Genomic DNA, 18,738 nt, shown 5'->3' on the forward strand with positions numbered 1-18,738 from the left:
GTAATAATTTTAAAAAGCAACGTTAAGCAAACTGTGTGGTTATACATTATATATTTTTAATGTTCCCTTTAAATGTATGTATCTAATGAGGTCCTACTGTTTTATGAGGAACAATACTAGAAATAATGTGTGAAATAAACTCATTCTCCCAGCTGATCTATACTATGCCATTAGCTGCTTTAATGAAAATTTACTCTGTTAATTTATGTTTCCTTTTTAATTTAAATAACCAACAGATATGTGTGTGTGTGTTTGTGTGTGTATGTGTGTGTGCTTTATTTCAAGGTACAGACCTAAGTGATTCATGACCTCTTAATAATAAGAGCTAACATCTGTTTAGTGCTTACTATCTGGCAGGTTTTTTTCCACGTGCATAAAATCTATGAACTCATTTACTATCCTCAGCTACAACTTGTGGGACCCCTGTTTTTATTCCTGCTTTACAGATTAAGAAACTGAGGCACAGAGATAAGTGATTTGACCAAGGTCATATAGATAATAAGTGGCAGACTGAAGACTGGAAACGAAGCAGTCCAGCTCCAAAATTCAACTTCCTAAACACAAGACCATAGTACTCCATACATGAAGAAGCTCCTAGTATTGGCTCCCTAGGACGTTTCCCTTCTTAGGAACCTTAGTTATTTTGTACTGCCTGTAATGTATTTGTAAGCTTTACTCAACTATGGCCATTGTGCAAGGTACTTTGTCCTTTGGTCCTTCCCCTATGGGTGCTAAAAATGGAACAGGTGAGTTAGACCCTTTATGAATTCATGTATTTTCTTGTTTACTAGATTTATCTTTTCTTTAAACAGAGCAGATATTGATATTTTAGAGACTGTAGAAAACTCAGATGAGAAATAGAAACTAGGATTGATAGAGATCCTTTCTGTCTGTACGGTGGCCCTGAACATCTGACACAGCCATCCTAGTTGTTTTGTGATAGGGCTGATCATGTTGTACTTCAGTAACTGACTTTCTTTTGGATTTTGTACTGTGTTCACTCTACTTCAAAGTGTTGTAGGAGAAATATGACTCACTTAGCTTTTAAAATGAGGATTCAATATAATCGTGCGTTTGTTCCACCCAGGATTCCATGCTTTAGAATCATTTAAGGTTCATTGTTGTTCCTAGTGTAAAGCCCAATGGGAAAGATAGGTTTAAATTTTCCTGCCCCTGAAGACAACATCGTAGAAATAGAAAATTAGTCCCTCAGAATCATTGGCAAGAAATTAGTAAGTGTGGCTTGAATTTTTCTTTCATAAGTTTTTCTACATGTTGCTGACAAGTCCATTGATCTCTTTGAAGCTCATCCTGCCATTCGATGAGTTTAAATGGTGGGAATTTTTTTCATCAGCACTCTTTGGCTTACTGTGACAAAATCCAACTAAAAACTATTTTAAGCAAAGTGGGGGCTTTAGACGACCCAGGGTAGAAATGCATCTGGATTTGACGCAGAACTGGAAATAGAGACCTAACACCATTAGGACTCCGTGTGGTTCTTGCCTCTTTGATTTTCTGGGTTATGCTTTATTTCCCTCTCTCTCTCTCACTCTCTCTCTCTTTCTCTTTCTCTCTCTTATTGCCTCCACTTTTCTGTTCCATGTGACGGAATATGTGGTTACTGATAGTTGGCCTCTCAGTTTTACACATCATAGTTCAGGAACCCAAAGAATGACTACCAGTTCTAGATAAATATTCTCAAGGATGTATTCCAATTTCCCATTTGTATCAGGTGCCCAGCTGGGATTTATAAGCTTTGGCTAGGAAGATGAGGTCTGGGGTAGGGATTATGATGATGTCATCTTGAGTCTAGTGTTTACTACTGGGCCAATCCATTGTTGCCCTAGAACAGTTTATGATAACCTCATAAATGCGGTGAGGAAGACAGGCAATTCCCACCTGAGAGGGCTGGACAGATAACCGCATATGTGTCTTCTATGGTTAGCGCCTTGCCTATACATAACGATAGGCCCTTTTCTCTCTTCCACCATAATAAATGAGATATGAGAAGTCTCCTTTTCTTAATCATATGGAGATGAACACATGAAGGAAAGAAAATTATCCCATTAAACACATATTTTGGAATACATACTTTATGTTCTCCAAATTGTGGTAGATTATAATCTGATGGGTATAAAATATTTAGCCCCAAGCCTACTGTACATATATAGATTCTTTTATAAAATATCATTGTCTATGCTTTCCCTGTAAATGGATGTGTGTATCTTTATTAATCGATTAAAATTGAGTTGGGGGTTCAGGGGGAGATTGATAAAAGAGATAAATATTGTAGGGAGAGCAATTAAATTCTGGGATATTGTGAATGTAACTGAATAATAAAAAAAATAAGACTTGGAATGAGGGAAAATGATAGGATTGAATAAGAAAAAAATAGGGATTAATTGGATACGGTAGATTAGTAAGTAAGAAGTTAAATTAAAAAGAGTCTTTTATGAAAGCTGGAAACTGGTATGAACTTGTAGCTTGAGTCTTAGGAGAACCAGGCTATCATGGATATTTTCTGCTTGGCCCCCTCTCCACCCGAGATGTATTCTCCCCTGTTTGCTTGGTCTGTGCCCTCAGAGTTTGATTCCTACTAACAGTTTCTCCAGGCTCCCTTCCTGGCTGGCTTCTGTTGGGTTGTACCACCTGCAGGCTGACTCACTGGACAGGCGATTACAGAGCAAGAGGAGAGAGAGGTCAGAGCTTTCTTCCCTGCTCCCTTCGTACAGCATCCTCCCCTGAAGCAGGGAGGCCGGGAGGAGGCTCCGCTCAAGGCTCGGCTTTCACTGGGCTGTGAACCCAGCTCCTTCCTCCCCTTGCCCCTTCAGCCCCGTGGTGGTAACTGCTTCCCTCTGTCTTTAGTCTCTGGTGTGTACCCTTCCCTTCTTTGTTTCCTTAACTCTGCTCACACTTCAATTTCATGGTTCCTTCATTAAACTCTATTCATTTGAAATATTGAGGATAAATGATTTTTGCTGCTGGAACTCTGATATTTATAAGTGAGGGAACTTATATATGTATATATAGAAACATATATAATACATAAAAAGATTTCATATATATATGATTTTATCTATAAAGAGATTTATTTCAGTAACTGGCTTTTCTGATTTTAGAGGCTGGTAGATTCAAAATCTGTGGGGAGGGGGCAGTTTGGCAGGCTGGAAACTCTTGGACAGGAGCTGATCTTGCAAACATGAGACAGAATTTCTTCTTCCCCAGGGAGAATTTAGTTTTGCCCTTAAGGCCTTTTGACTGATTGAATGTGACCCACCCCCATTGCTGAGGATAGTCTCCTTTACTTAAATCAACTGATCATAGATGTTAACCACATCTACGAAATACCTCCACAGCAACACCTAGATTATGATTTGAATGACTATGTACTATAGTCTAGCCACGTTGACACATAAACTAACCATCACACCAGGCATTAGGGAGAGCTGTTGCTTAGAGAAACCAAGAGGAAAAGTAAGCTCCTTGAAGAGCTAGAGACAGGCTTTGACTGGGAAGAAACCAGACTTGGGTGATGAAAAAGAGAGACTGTATAGAATAATTTATACATAAGATGAAAATGCAGAAAGATTCTTTTCCAAATAATTGTCGAGATGTGATGTGAAGTTGACAAAGCTTCACACTTTGCTTGTTGTGGCTTTTTGGTACTCAAGCCTATCGTGAGTGCTTGGCCACTCACAAGGTTAACGTGTAAGTTCAATTCCTGCCAAGTTCCCTGATGACAGGCATGATGAGGAAGGTAGGCACCCAGCACTTGACACTTCATTGTGCCCTACTCTCAATAGGCTTATGATTTTGTGAAGGGGAGCAATCATAGCTCACAAAGGATCAGAGAGCAAGGCTGTAGTGTGTGCACTGCTATTTCTATTTAGTGCATTCTTCTCTCTCTGGAGTTTCTCATGGGTCCAGCGTCATCTGGCATCTGTCCAAGCTCGTTTTATTTTTTCACCCTTTCTTGCCATAGAGGTCATGTGTTGTAATTTGGACTTTGGTCTGCAGTTCATGTTACAGCACAGGCTGTAAATTCAGTCAACAAGTCTTTGTTGGACAGAAAGTACTTTGGGCATTGTGTGAAGAACCCTGAGCTAAGTATTTTAATTGGGAAGGGTCACTAACTAATCCAACAGCTCTAATCTTTATGGGCTCCAGATTGTTCTGTCTGTCAGCACTGGGTTGGGTGGCAGAAGGTTGTGGACAAAGGCCTGGGAAAGTTTCAGACAAAGCTTGAGACGAGGCTTTAGATCCACATGGGTCTGAAATCCCAGGTGGGCAACAGAGCTGAAGGCCACGGGAAGAGACTGAGCCAGAGGACTCAGGAAACAAACAAACACAAAAGAGTTATAATTAGCAAGGGACAGATGTTAGGTGAGGAAGTGGGTTTAAGGACCAGGAAATGTAAAAAACAGTAAGAACTTTCCAGTCTCGGGGCCGGTGATTCGGATGGAGTTTAGAATCAACGTCATCTTGACTATCTGGAGGTTTAGAAGATAAGAGCTTCTGGCTGGTCCTGGGGATTGAGGGGCAGAGAACAGATGCCACTTGGCATCACTCAGTTCTAAATGGAGACCACGTTTTGTTCAGAACATTTTGGATGAACTTTGTTTGGAGCTCGTCTGAACTCTGACCGTGGCTGATATCCTGTCTGACCCCTTAGGACATTTTTCTTTCTGAATAGCAGATGTTTCTGAAGTAGGCTATGCTGTCCCTCACAGACTAAGAATAACTGAGATAATGGATCTCAAACACTAAGCAGTGCGCCTGCCAGTGTAGTGAGCACTCCATAAACGTTAGTGATGATGACCGTACAACCACGTGGTTACCATTTCTTTTTGCACTGCTTGCCCCACACAGTGTCAGTCACATGAGAGTCAATTGCTTATGGCTCACTCAGACCTCCTAATTATTTAAAAAATAATGAATGTGAAACTGTAGTTTCATCCCAACATCAGATTCCAGGCACGCTCATCTCTATTCTTTGACATAAACATACCCTATAAATGATTCTAACTTCTTTAGCTAGTTTTAAATCCAAGCAAGCCTCTCTTTCTTCATTCTCAAACCTTTTGAAAGGCAAATATATGATGTTGCTCTAACTAGTCATCAGTTTTAAGGTTGGAGAAGTGGAAACCCCCATGACTGTAGAGTTGATGGGAGCTGGTCAAATTTCAGTGCCCAGATTTTATTTGGTATAGTCCTCAGATTTTTTTTTTTTTTTTTCCCAAACAGTATCCTAACATGAAGACAAAGTTCACTTGACTGAATTCCTGGAATCTCTCTTGGTTCCTTTTTAAAAAATATAGACTCTGTGTTAGAAACTGGACAAACTTCAAGAACAGTTGTTATTTTTACAAACATAGTATGTGCCCTCATCCATCTCTGCTGTTTCACATGTTATTTCCTTCAGAACACTCAGATAAATGCCATCTGGCCTGAGAGCTTTATTGCACTTTGCTTTCTTCGATTGCAGCATGCCTTCTTCACTGGAAACTCTAATCTCTGTCTCTCTTGTGAAAAGCGTTCTCAGAAATTTGAATTTCCCCAATCATTTCCTAGAGTTCAGTGCTGCCAAAGAAGCAAACAAAAACCCTCTTTGCGCTTGTGTTCCTCGAACATTATCATTCCCCTCCTGACCGCCTTACAACATCATATCCAGCGGATTATATGCTAGTGAGTCTGATATCTGGCCAAGCTGGATTTCTGCTTCAGAAGTTTGCCTTTTATTCACCAATGCCTTAACCTTCTTCTTTTGGAAGTGGTTCTGTTCAGTCATCTGTTTGGGCTATTTTCTCTGATATATTCAGGTCTTTTCTCCTCAGATTCTATGATTCTATAACTTTTTAACTCGCGTACTTTTACTACTTCTTTCCAAATAGTCTTGATTAAATGTAGGTAGCGCCACTGGTAGATTTTGCATCACGAGGCTAGATGATCTGGTTTTGGATTTTGGCCCTGCTTCTTCTTAGTGGCACGCTGCAGGCTGAATTGTTTAACTTCAGGTTTCTTATTCGTAGAATGGGAATAATAAAATTATCTGTTTCTCAAGGTTGTTGTGAGAAGCAACCGTGCATGTATATGTATATACCTTGCACATTATGAGTTAATAAACATAAGACGCCTAGAAGGTGTCGGACACATTATAAGCGTATAACAACTGTTAGGACTGTGTTATTACCCTTGGCTCAGTGGATGTTAGATTAGTCACAATATCAAATACCACCTGTCACAGAGCTGATGTCTAGATAAAGGATAGTGCAATGTCATGGTGAGAAAGGAAAGACACTTTATACAACTGTGAATAAGAAATCAGATACATCTCACAATATTATCAAACAAAGGCTATGATCTAAGAAAATTTGGGAGAAACATTTAAACTTAAAAGAAATGAAGACAAAAATAATGCATGGAAAAGTCATTATTTATGGTACTGATAGGTACCATGAAAACTTACTAGTTTTTCTAATAATTTCATCATTAAAATCTTGAGGGGGCTTCCCTGGTGGCGCAGTGGTTGAGAGTCCGCCTGCCGATGCAGGGGACAGGGGTTCGTGCCCCGGTCCGGGAAGATCCCACATGCCGTGGAGCGGCTGGGCCCGTGAGCCATGGCCGCTGAGCCTGCGCGTCCGGAGCCTGTGCCCCGCAACGGGAGAGGCCACAGCAGTGAGAGGCCCGTGTACTGCAAAAAAAAAAAAAAAAAACCAACCAAAAAAACCAACAACAACAAAAAACTTGAGTAAAAAGATATAGGCTTAAATAATTATTTGGATGATAAGATGTCACTTCTCCACTCTATGGTGACCATATATTCTCTTGGGCAAATCATCCTGCTTAGTAGTTCTTTCTGATAAGATAAATACAACATTTTGGAATCAAATCAGCAATTTTGCCCCTTGGAGGCCTGTAAGCTCACAAAAAGGAGTCATACATAGCTACCTGTGTCTATTTTTAGCTTACTCTCCCCTGGCATGGGATCTCTGGTCACATGGAGCCTAGTGTCTTCAGTCTTTTCTTTTCTTTTTTTTTTTCTTTTTTTTTTTGCGGTACGCGGCCCTCTCACTGTTGTGCACGCGGGCCTCTCACTGTTGTGGCCTCCCCCGTTGCGGAGCACAGGCTCCGGACGTGCAGGCTCAGCGGCTATAGCTCACGGGCCCAGCCGTTCCGTGGCATGTGGGATCTTCCCAGACCGGGGCAGGAACCCGTGTCCCCTGCAGCGGCAGGCGGACTCTCAACCACTGCGCCACCAGGGAAGCCCTCTTTTTTTTTAATTAACGTATAGTTGAGGTACAATATTATGTTAGTTTCAAGTGTACAGCATAGTGATCTGACAATCAAATACATTGCAAAATGATCACCACAACACATCCAGTAACCATCTGTCACTATACAAAATTATTACAGTATTATTGACTATATTCCTTATGCTGTATATTACATTCTTGTGAGTTATTTATTTTATAATTGGAAGCATCTGTCTCTGAATCCCCTTCACCTATTTCACCCAACCACCCACCCCTCTCCCCTTTGGAAACCACCAGTTTGCTTTCTAGATCTATAAGTCTGTTTCTGTTTTGTTTTGTTTATTTGGTTGTTTTGTTTTTCAGATTCCACATATAAGTGTGACCATATGGTATTTGTCTTTCTCTGTCGGACCTGTTTCATTTAGCGTAATATCCTCCAGGTCTATCGATGTTGTTGCAAATGGCACAATTTTGTTCTTTTTTATGTCCGAGTAGTATTCTAGTGTGTGTGTGTGTGTGTGTGTGTGTGCGTGCGTGTGCGTGTGTGTATCACCACTTCTTTATCCACTTATCTATCAATGGACATCATTTAGGTTGCTTCCATATCTTTGTTATTGTAAATAATGTTGCAGTGAACAAAGGGGTGCATATATCTTTTGGAATTAGTGTTTTTGTTTTCTTTGGCTAAATACCCAGTAGTGAAATTGTGGGATTGTATGGTAGTTCTAATGTAAAAATCTTTGAGGAATCTCCATACTGTTTTCCATAGATGCTGCACCAATTTACATTTCCACCAACAGTGCACAAGTGTTCCCTTTTCTCTACATCCTCCCCAACACCTGTTACTCGTCCTTTTGATAACAGCCATTCTGACAAGGGTAAGGTGATAGCTCATTGTGGCTGTGATTTGCCTTTGCCTGATGATTAGTGATGTTGAGCATCTTTTCATGTGTCTGTTAACCATCTATCTGTACGTCTTCTTTGGAGAAATGTCTATCTAGGTCCTCTGCCCATTTTTTAATCAGATTGTTTGTTTTTTGATACTGAGTTGTGTGATTTGTTTATACAGTTTGGATATTCACCCCTTATCAGATACAGCTGGTATCCTCAGTCTTGAAGGGTGATCTCATTCCAGGGTGTGGTGAGTGAGGGAGGAGAGTTTTGAGAGTCTGTAGCTACCTCAAATGGATTCGAGTGCTAAAACTTGTTCTCTGATGGGCCAGTCATTATGAGAATAATCCATGGACTCCGATTCATAAATTATATAAATTCAGTCAAATATATATAATCAAGCATATAATATAAAAATATATAATAAAAAATATATATAAATCAAGGCTGTCAGTCTGGGTACAGTCTAGGCTAATCCCACAACTGATTTAGGTGTCTGAACTAAGCTGAGCTGCCCAGTCTTACCCTAAGCCTGAACTAGTAAAATCTTTTTTTTTTTTTTTTTTTATAAATTTTATTTATTTATTTAGGCTGTGTTGGGTCTTCGTTGCTGCGCGCGCGCGCCTTCTCTAGTTGCAGCGAGCGGGGAGCTACTCTTCCTTGCAGTGCGTGGGCTTCTCACTGTGGTGGCCTCTCTCATTGTGGAGCACAGGCTCTAGGCACACGGGCCTCAGTAGTTGCGGCATGCAGGCTCAGTAATTGTGGCTCACAGGCTCTAGAGCACAGGATCAGTAATTGTGGCTCACGGGCCTAGTTGCTCCGCAGCATGTGGGATCTTCCCGGACCAGGGATCAAACCCATGTCCCCTGCATTGGCAGACGGATTCTCAACCACTGCGCCACCAGGGAAGCCCTGAACTAGTAACATCTTTTCCCTGTGATTGGGACTATAAGACTAATAGCATTTGGGGCAATCTCTCCAGTTATTTCAATATAAGTCTTCCTTGTTTGATCTAAAGACCCCTAATTTGCTTGAAGGGTGAATCAGTCCATATCTATTTGCAGTTAAAAGGCGACTTGAATTATTGCTTACACAAATTATTTGTATAAAGCACATAGTTTCCCTGCTTTGATCTGTGACTCTTTCTTCAGTTAACAACAAGAGGGTGACCATGAATGTTTAATTCTTGGCTGAGTCAGAGATCTTGAAATCTTTTGCAATACCAAATTTTGAAAGCTTCTATATTGGGAATGGGAAGATGTTTGCTTCCCCAACCTCTTTGTGGGAATATAACCAGTATTAATATTTTAACTAAACATTGTATTTTAGGCTTGCATTGACGTCTAAACATAATGGGAGTAGATGTTCTTCTTGCCATGTTTAGAAACTACACTACTGGTATGTCAGGCTCTAAGGAGAGCAGAGATGTCTAAATACCATGGCCCAAACAGTCCAGACGTATCAGAGTAACTGGGTGGACAAGCACAAAGTTACCCAGGGCCACAGGTTTTTCCGTCTCCTTGCTGTGCTTACTGCCAGGGTATTGCTCTCACTGGCATGGTTAAAGGTGAGAGATACTCTCTCCGGGAAACCACGTGTCAAGGTAGAACTCTATTTCTGTAGAAGGGAAGAGCTTCTTTGGAGGAAATTGAACACCAAAACATATATATAAATGTATTTTTCCCCTATATTGAAAACTGGAATTTAATAAAGACTTCCATTATTTCAGAAGTATAGGCTGACTTTGATAGTACAACAATGGAGATGTCTTAGCTGATACTCTTCACAGGATGAAAATTTGGCTATGTGAGGAACTCTTTGTACCAACTGATAACCAAACTGCTTGGGGTGGAGAAAAGGAGGAAAAATGAGTGTTGAGTACAGGTGTGGGAAAGGCATTGAGGGAGAAAAGAAGAGGTTGGGGAGACATTGCTTTCCCTCAGCTGGCCTGAGGGACTGCCATTAAGACCCAGCTGAAATCAGGGTTAGGGGCCAAAGAAGCTATTTCAATGAATAACTAAAGTGACAGTGATAAGAATGATGAAGTTGAAAATAATAATGTCTAAACCATTTGTTGAGTGCTTACCAACTTCTAGCACTATGCTAAGCACCTGATTTATTAAGACCAGTATTTCATTTACTTCTCCCAACAATCTTATGAAGAAGGAATGATCATTTCCACTATAATAAAGAAGGAAAAAATAGAAATTCAGGTTCAGAAAGGTTTCATACCTTGCTGAAGTTCAAAGAGATAGCAAGTGGCAGGGACAAGTTTGGAATCCAGATATGATTTTAGAGCCAAATTCTAGAGCACTGGATTGTACTGCTCTGGCTCACCAATAACGATGTGCGGCTCAAAAGCTGGGGGAGAGTTTATTCTTATGTTTTTTAACACCCTTCCTTTCCCTACCCCCACCCTTCCTCTCACTCTGTCAACCAGTCCCCCCACCCAAAAAAAGAGACTGCTGTGCAGCAGTCTGGGAGCACTTCTACAGAAGACAGTAGTACACAGGGAGGGCTATGCTCAGAGGGGGACCCAGAGCAGGGAACCAGTGAGCAACGGGCCTTAGGGAAAGGGCCAGGGACAAGGAATAACAAGTGGCTTGTTTCTGAGCATACACAGGCTCTCTCCCTGGGGCTTTGTGGAAATAGAGAAGATCTTAAGTGGGAACCCAGGTTCCTAAGTGATTTGGATGTTTCAGTTGATGTGACCTCATTGGCCTTCCTATGCTGAGGAAGCTCAGAACCACCCAGCTACACTGGTAATTGCCATAGACTGTGCATTCCCTGAACCTCCCCCACGTGCTTCTAGGTCTGCAAAATGGAGGAGTTGCATGAGATGATCCCTAAAATTTCTTTTAGCTTTAAGAAGCTATGAACTCGTAATTTCGTTTCAGCTGGAACCCAGGTTGGGAGAGGAGGAGCAAATTCATTTAAACTGATTGTGATTCTATGAAGAAACAGCCAAGGCCAATGTGAGGGGAGGAAAGAACAAATGGAAAGTGACATGGCTCAGGACTAAGCAACCATCTAGAAATGTCACAGTTTTGAAACACTACATGACTCAGTGGTTTGCTTCTATTTATTTATCTATAAAATCCTAACATAACCAAGGAAACCATGATTGTAACCCTTTTTTCTGGGGCCACTTGCCCTGGCCTGGAGTCTCATATTTCTGTAATTCGCTCAGGCTCCTGGGCCTCCAACCTCTGGAAGATGAATATGAAATAAATCTAACAGGAAGTTATTATTCTCTTCATCAATGATGAGCATCATGAGAGTCCATCTAGCTGTTAAATAGATAAAGGAGTTATTTATATGATCATCTTTCTATTGTCCATCTGTCTATCCTTCTATCCATTTATTCAACAGCCATTCACATAGCACTTACCATGTGTCAAACACTATACTGGATACAGGGGAAAGTGGGTCCAGAAAAATGACACACTTTCTGCTCTTGGGAATCTAAAACAATACATCAGTGGCTGATAGAGAGCTGGTTTCAGCCAACGTGCTAACTGCTATGACTGAGCAGTGAATTCAGTTGTGTGCATCGCAGAGCAGAAGCACTTTATAAAACCAGCAGCGCTAGTAAAGGAATTCAGAGAAGGACTAGCCTGATCTGGGTCTTGAAGTATGAATATGAATTACCTGGAGGAACAAGAGGAAAGGTATTCCTAAGAGCAGACGCATGGGAAGATATAAGAAGGGTTTGCGTGGCACATTCAGGGAATAGCAAGCAGTTCTGCATGACTCAAGCACAAACGATACTAATAAGGAAGAAAAAAAAGATGGGACCATTTTGTGGAGAGGCTAGTGTAATACGTTGGCTGGTCAAGATGTTTGATTTTATCCTGAGGATAATAGAGAATTGCTAAATCAGTTTAGATGGGAGAGTGACTTATTCTTCAAGAGAATTGTGAAAATAAGGTATACGTAAATTGACAGTCCATTTGTGACTCTCAACGGCACTGGTAATTTCTGGATGCATTTCACAGCATCTTCCTGTGCAGTGCCCCTCATTCTTCCGTTCTCGTTGTCACAGGTATCACCCAGGGGCATTTTAATACCCTAATGATCCTGCTCTACCTCAGTAGAGGGCTGGGACCCTGACATCAAGGATATTTTAAAGTTCCCAGGTGATATCAAAGCACAGCCAAAGTTGAGAACTGGTGTGCTCATGGTGTTTCAGAAAGCTGGCAGGACTGCGTGAATTCAGTCTGTCATAGACCCTGTTGAGTCTCAGCTTACCTTTGCCATCCCTTAAGGTATACACTGGATCCTGTTCCTATCAGGTTTCATTCAGTATTTTGGAAGAAGGACCTCCCAAGGAATTGCGTGGGAGTTCTCTCTCTCAATCTGATTGTAAGTTATTGCTGGAGGCTGCAAAATTAACTACACATTAATACAGGGAGACAATTACTCTGATGTCACTGCTTACACAGATTGCTGTGGAAGGGACACTTGCATTCAGAGAGGGAGAGGGAGGTGAGGTGTGAAGGAAGAACAGTACTGAGGCAGAGTACAGGGTCCCAGGGATCAAGGACTAGTGGATTATTCCAGGAAGAGGGATCAGAATGTGTAAGGCAAGGGGGCATGAGAAAACGTGGCAAAGACCCAGGGTTGTCATGACACTTTGTTCATACCACCTGTAATACACGCCTCACAGTGTTCTGTATGGTTGATGTTATACGGATCCAGTCCTATTTCTATCCTATGAGAACATTTAGGATAAGTATGCCCATAACACAACATGGTCTTACCCTATAATAGCCTCTTACAAAATGAAGTGGTTTGCGGGAAAAAAAAAAATACGGAATTCAGTAAGACAGAAGGCTGAAAACAGCTAGCTCAAATACAATGTGGTGACTTAAAAATAAAAAAGAAGAAACATAAATATTCATGGGAATATATTCACAAGATGAATTGAAACCAGAAGTTATTCTCACGAATGTAACACCAGCCTAAGTGAGCAGTGTCCAGATGGCCTTCACCTTCTGATTTAATGCCTGATTTTCCCTGTCCACTCTTCTAAATTCAGTGACTTCCTTTTGGTCAACATCCTAATCAATATGATCACATCTCTCAAATTTCATCCTTTACTTTGAAGTCACACTTTGACTCATAAGGAATTTCCACCCTTCCTTACAACTGTTGAGAGGGGAGTCCTTCCTTACAAGAGGAAGTAGTCTCATGTGCTCTCCCCACTTCCTTCCTGGCTTGTTATTCCTGGGTCTGGGTCATCCAGCTGCATCCAGGAGTCCCAGAGGATACTGTGAAAATTACAGGGTAAATGGGCCTAGGTCAAAACTTCTTTGGAGCTGTATCTTCTAGTTTTAATTTGTATTAAAATTAATCAGAAAGTCCAAGAACTTAACTGACATTTGTCAAAACAAACATCAGTGAAAGGTATTTATTATGAATGTGCTCATTATATAATCTTTATTTCAAGGTTCTCACTGTTTTCTGTGATTTTCTCATTAGACTGTACAAAAATTATTAAGGTAGGCAAGCAGGTGGTATTATTCTCATTTGGATAAATTGTGACAAAGGTGCTCTCACAGATTTGGCTTTTTTTTTTTTTTTTTCAACAAAGAGTTCCCAAAGGGCATGCAATGAAAAGAATGGACACATATATCACTTACTTTATTAGAAAAGGACACTTAGGGGTTGCATGAAATAGCAGCTTAATATGATGTTGGTTTAGGGAGTTTTTCTAAGCAAGCTGGTTGGATTGGGTTAATAATTAGTTGGCTCTTCCATACTTCTTAAATGTGCCATGGTTACTTGAAGAAAGCTAATCTTATCCTTATGAAGTAAATATAGTCATGCCTTGACATGTGTGGGACATTCTGGAAATTTTTTTTCTCAATATTTTTGATTTGCCGTTAGTTGAATCTGAAGATGTGGAGCCCTCGGGTATGGAGGGTCGGCTGTACGTACTTAGAGCTCTACAGCTGTCCTCTTGGCTTCATGTTTGAGCTTTAACATTTCGAAGATTTCAAATATAGTCCATTCCTAATTCCCATGAGGTTCATTGGGTTGATTCATCCATTTCTTTATCCTCTCCACATCCCCCATCATTTTCAGCAAACACCTTTTAATTCCTCAGTCCTTTAAATCTTTCAGATTTAAACCACACTTGAACTCCTGTTTGAACAAAACAAACAAACAAACAAACAAACATAATGGTGTAGAATTAGTTGTAGAAATTGCCTTAAGATAAGACTGTAAACACAATTATTTTTAAAATGTCTTAGGTTTATCTTTTCCAGATATGCCAATCTCAGGGCAGAGATAGGTTAGGAAAGAGCTTTTGTGACCGCTCTCTGAGATTCAAAAAATAAAATAAATTCGGATGTTCAACTCCAAGGCAAGTGATAAAGATCAAAGACTCATTTTATTACAATATTTTTATTTTTATTGAACAGACTCACTTTGGATCTTGGCTTGCATTTAGAATGTTTACCCTTTAATAAGTGATCTGTTTAAATGTGGATCAGAGAACAAGGGTTTCTGTTTTACAGTTCAACTTTTGACCTTGGGGGATGAATGGGTGGAGGCTAAGAGGAAAAGTCCACTGTGTTTTTACTGAACTTTTTACCCTTAAAAAAAAGTGAGCAAGTTTAAAGTTCACGCAGTGCACAAGAGGTCTCCACTGGGGATTTCTGGTATTATTAACTTCCTGACCTCAGATAATTAAAAAGAAAGAGCAGAGCCACCTCAGACTATGACTCAACTTTGAACTTTTCACCTCCCGAGTAAAGGATTTAAATTGTAAATGGTAGACTCTGGAAGCTTTCTTATTGCTATTAACTTCTTTCATCCCTGGTCTTGAAGTTATAATTCAGGCCAAAAGCAGAGCCTGATCTTTCCTTTTTATTTACTTAACCTCTTTTAGCAGAAAGGACTGAGAACGCCATTTACCTAGAAATGACAGGTATTCTGGTGAAAGAAGTTAAGCTTAAAGGGTCATTGAATTTTGGAACTAGAAGCAACCCTAGATCATCTGTCCAGGCTCCTCAGCTGTGAAAGACAATAGAGAACCAGGGAGATGAGCAACTTCCTTAAGGTCAGACACAACAGGAGCACAAAAGAGCATCCCTGATTCATTAGCTGTATTTATTTCTGTAGTAGAGGGATTCAAGCATGATTGGGGGTAAGAAATATTCCCCTAGGTAGCGCAGGGGTCTAGAGAATCTGTGGCTTTTATTTTTACGTTAAAATGCATAAAGTGGAAAAACAAATCACTGATTAGGGAGTCAAGAGGCCTGGGTCCTTCACTCTACTGGTTTGTGTAAGCCTTAGGAACTCATTTAACTTTCCCAAGTCATGATTTGCTTGATGGTCAAATGGAATGTAGTTGGGAGGAGATAATAAGCATCTGAGACTCCTTTGTGTTATGACATTTTTTGGTTCAATGGTATCCTTGCCTTAAGAATTCCTGCTACGGTTCGTGTGTAAACACTGTGTAGATATACAATTCTCAGCAACAACTGGGTTTTCTGAACACAGAGGGTAGGGCTAGATGGCTGTGATTTTAGGGTAATTGGTTACATGACGCTGGGCTTGACACTGATGAGGAGGCTCCCCTTGCTTTAAGAAAAGACAAAAATCCCAAAGGGGGCTCCCCTGGTGGCTCAGTGGTTGAAAGTCCTCCTGCCGATGCAGGGGACGCGGGTTTGTGCCCCGGTCCGGGAAGATCCCACATGCTGCGGAGCGGCTGGGCCCGTGAGCCATGGCCGTTGAGCCTGCGCGTCCAGAGCCTGTGCTCCGCAACGGGAGAGGTCACAGCAGTGAGAGGCCCGCGTACCGCAAAAAAAAAAAAAAAATCCCAAAGGAAAAGGGGGACTATCATGTAATGAGACATAAGGAACAGGGAAAAGAAGAACAAAGGAACCAGGACAAAGAAAGGAGGGATGACCAGGAGAACAGGCATTAGAAAGGAGGGTAACAAAGAGATGGTAGACCCCTCAGTTGGATGGGGACCCAGTCAATGCTTGTGCTGCTGAGAAAGCCGAGGACTACGTTGTGAATCTGTGGGAGCCACATGCTCTTAACTCCGAAGCTGAGATAGGCAGCTCTCACTGGCGCCTGTACAGCACGCAGTGTGTAGCAGAGCCAGTCATCCCGGGCCCGCTCTTGCCTCCTGCTATTTGCTAACACCTTTATTGCCTCCAGTTAGTTACTCACACTGCGCTCATTCCCATCTGTCAAGGAGAGCTCCCTTCCAACATTCTGTCCTTCTTTTCTTCTATTAAAGAGATCCTCCCAGCGTGGCTGCAAAGCATGGAGCGGATACTGAGCTCTGAGATGAGGCAAGTTTGGAGTGGGGTGAGCAATGATTTTCTCATTTCCTGGTCCCAAGAAATGAGAGAGATGTGACTGTAGGGTCCTGCCCAAGACCCTCCTGCAGAGACAGCTGTGGGAAAAGGAGGTCATCGTGGCTTGCTGGCTGGCTGGAGGCCTGTCTGCTCGGCCTGGTAGCAGAGGGCCTGGGGTCACTGCCTGGACCAAGTGTCAACAGCTGTAATTGACTCCTATGCCATCACAGATGTTTACCCACCCAGCTCCTCAACCACTCTCAGCTGCTTTACACTAAGTTTCTTCTGCTTTACAACTTCCTCTATTCCTCCTCCCTCCTACAAGGGCCAGCCAAGGCGGGTGACGACTATTTGAGCAAGGGACTGCACCGCTAATGTGAACATGTCTCACCAGGTGATTGAAGTTACAGACCAGTGGGCTGCAAATAATCGCTCATCGGGGGTTTTGGTGGGCAAAATTACCCAACTGTTTTCTCTGCTCAGTAAGGCCCACTCATTCACTAAATTCCTCCCACGTTTTCCGGTGTTGCATACATTCCTTCCTGTATAGATGTCCAGTGTGCCCTCATGTTAACCTCAATATCTCCTGAGGAGGGAGGTCATAGGTCACCAAGCAGAGCAGGACTGTCATCATGAAACAAGTCATAATGCCTCATTGACACTTTCATCAACATCTAGAGAGGAAATAAATAAAGGACTGGGTTTGGTCTGCCAGCTACCTCTACTTACAATGGAAAACATCACAATGCAAATAAGAAATGTTGTACTTGTGAAATTTAAAAAAAAAAAGGTTTATGCCACTATTCTCAGTGATGGGCTAAAGCAAATCACTGGTGGCTCAGTTCGGGGTGATGACGGTGATTTTTTTTTTTTTTTTAAATTTACTTATTTTTCTTTTCGTAAAGTTTCTGTACCTTCAGGCAATGGAAGAAGAACAGAGAGTCAAGCACAACCCAGAGGACCAGTGCCAAATGAGTCAGTATGTGAATTCTCTGCCCTGAGGACTCTTTTTAAAGTCAGGTCCAAGAATCCCGCCCTGCAGGTAGGAGAGTCTGAGTGCTGTGAAGGGTAGCCAAGCCCCACACCCCATTTCTGAGTTGCCCCAGCCATATCCAAGGTTAATGGGAGGGCAGTGGGCACTAGATAGCCTTTGCTGCCTCTAATTACATCCCACAACCCCAACTCAGCAGACAAGCCAAGATCTTGCATCCGGAGGCAGCCAAAGGCTGGTGGATTCTCTACAGCTGTCTATTGCCACTGGCAATATGACCTCACTTGGCATGATTATTTGAATTGACGATAAAACGTCAAAAAAAAAAAAGTTTTTATTGAACTTTTTACCCTGAAAAAAAAGAGCAAGTTTAAAGTTCACACGGTGCACAAGGGGTCTCCCACCAGCCAAAAAGCCCCTCCTCTCTGTTTTCTTCCTGTATACGTTTAGATAAACTAGATCCCCATATATTTGTCTGATATTATTCCTTTGGTTTGAGGCACCCAGCTGGCAAGCATAAGTCATCCATGGTGATTAAATTTAGTAGGGTATCCATGCAAGTGCCAGGAGCGCCAGAGCCCTTAATGGAACTTTGGCAGGCAAGGCAGCAATAATTGTACAGCAGGTACAAGGCGAGGGGGAGTCTGGGAGTTCAAGGAGCTGTAATCTTCTCGCTTCTTTGCCCCAGCAGTTCAGAAAGTGCACGAGGATCTAAATTAGGTGTTATTTTAGATTACAGCTTGTCACACCTGACGCAAGTGACACCATCGGGCAGCCGGATGCCAGTTGGAAATTTGTTGATATCTAGGGATGGCAATTTTTGGCTCATTTATTCGTTCAGTTGGTCATTCAAATAACATGGGTCATGCCCATCAAGAAGATATGTCAGTCTCTGGACACAGGAGTCTTTTGGTGATCCCTGAGATATAAAAGAGCAAGTTTGGAATTATCACTGCTAAATGCCTGTTTATCCAGGACTGCTAGACAGAGGGCACGCCCCTAGAGGAGCTCTGACATTTTATGGAGTATTGAAAACCAAATTTGATTCTCCTTGTGAAGAACCAGAGAAACTGGTCCACTTTACTCCTGAGAGGAAAATTAAGAGGTTCCCCTACAAATTTATAGTAGCCGTATGGATGGGCCTTCCTTTTATCTCCCTCCTACGGCCTGAGTTGAGGGAAGTGAAGTGGAGTTGGGCTAAAACTGTACTAATTTATGTATCAAATACCTACATATGCAAGGCATCATGTGGATAAAAGATTAATTAAACATGGGCCAT

This window comes from Monodon monoceros, unplaced genomic scaffold, assembly GCF_005190385.1.
Source record: "Monodon monoceros isolate NGI ecotype Baffin Bay Population unplaced genomic scaffold, NGI_Narwhal_1 Super_Scaffold_11, whole genome shotgun sequence".
NCBI classification, from domain to species: Eukaryota; Metazoa; Chordata; class Mammalia; order Artiodactyla; family Monodontidae; genus Monodon; species Monodon monoceros.